We start from the raw sequence: 962 nt of genomic DNA, 5'->3' as shown, positions 1-962 counted from the left end.
AGGTGCCTCTGTGCCTCTCCAAGATCTCCTTAAGTTGGGGCAAAACGAGAGAGAGAGAGAGAGAGAGAGAGAGAGAGAGAGAGAGAGAGAGAGAGAGAGAGAGAGAGAGAGAGAGAGAGAGAGAGAGAGAGAGAGAGAGAGAGAGAGAGAGAGAGAGAGAGTGTCACATTAGATTTCAGTAGATTAGAGCATCTTCCCAAAGGACATTAAATGAAACTTGGCCAAGCTTTTTCTAAATGAGATAGAATTTTCCTTTGAAACTTGGTCGTTATGATCGGCATGGCATCAACAGAAGTGCACATGAATGCAAGGCTTTCTCTTATGTGTTTAATGATAAATGATTTTTCAACTTGTAGGTGGGAAAAGCCCTTTATTTGTTGGAAAAAAAAACCTTGAAACCTTACACTACATTTTTGATGCTAGTAGAATTACCGAAAAAGCACAAAGTGAGGGGCACATATTTATGTATATCCCTGAAAAAAGAAAAGAAAAGAGAAAAAGGGATTATCCAGTATTGGTGTGGGCTTATGAGGCCTTGAGGCTAGTGCTCGTGAAAAACATTTGTCCCAACCAATGGAAAAAAGGAAAAGGCTGGAAAATGCTCATTTTTTGCAAATTGACATATTAACTAAAATTTATAGAAATTGACAAGGCAAGCTCAAAATTTGGCCGGGATTTTTAAAATTCAATAGGTGAAAAATACACTACAGGGGAAAGTTGAGGCTTGAAGGCTTGAAAGAATGTTGGGTGGTGGGACAAATAAAAAAAATGCTGAAGTTTTTGATAGGGATGGCACAGCACACGTGTGAAAAAGGTTTGGGTCAGTGTTATATATTTACTTTATGTATTAAAATAATGAATATAATGAGGAATTGGCCAATGCCGGTGACCGGTCACTAAACGATACATTTTGTCGCAATAAGTGGATGAATATAAATATGAAATTTCCCGACATCATAATC

Source organism: Cibotium barometz, chromosome 64, assembly GCF_041138505.1.
Source record: "Cibotium barometz isolate CiBa-2024 chromosome 64, ASM4113850v1, whole genome shotgun sequence".
Classification (NCBI taxonomy): Eukaryota; Viridiplantae; Streptophyta; class Polypodiopsida; order Cyatheales; family Cibotiaceae; genus Cibotium; species Cibotium barometz.
This window is presented reverse-complemented; position numbering follows the sequence as displayed.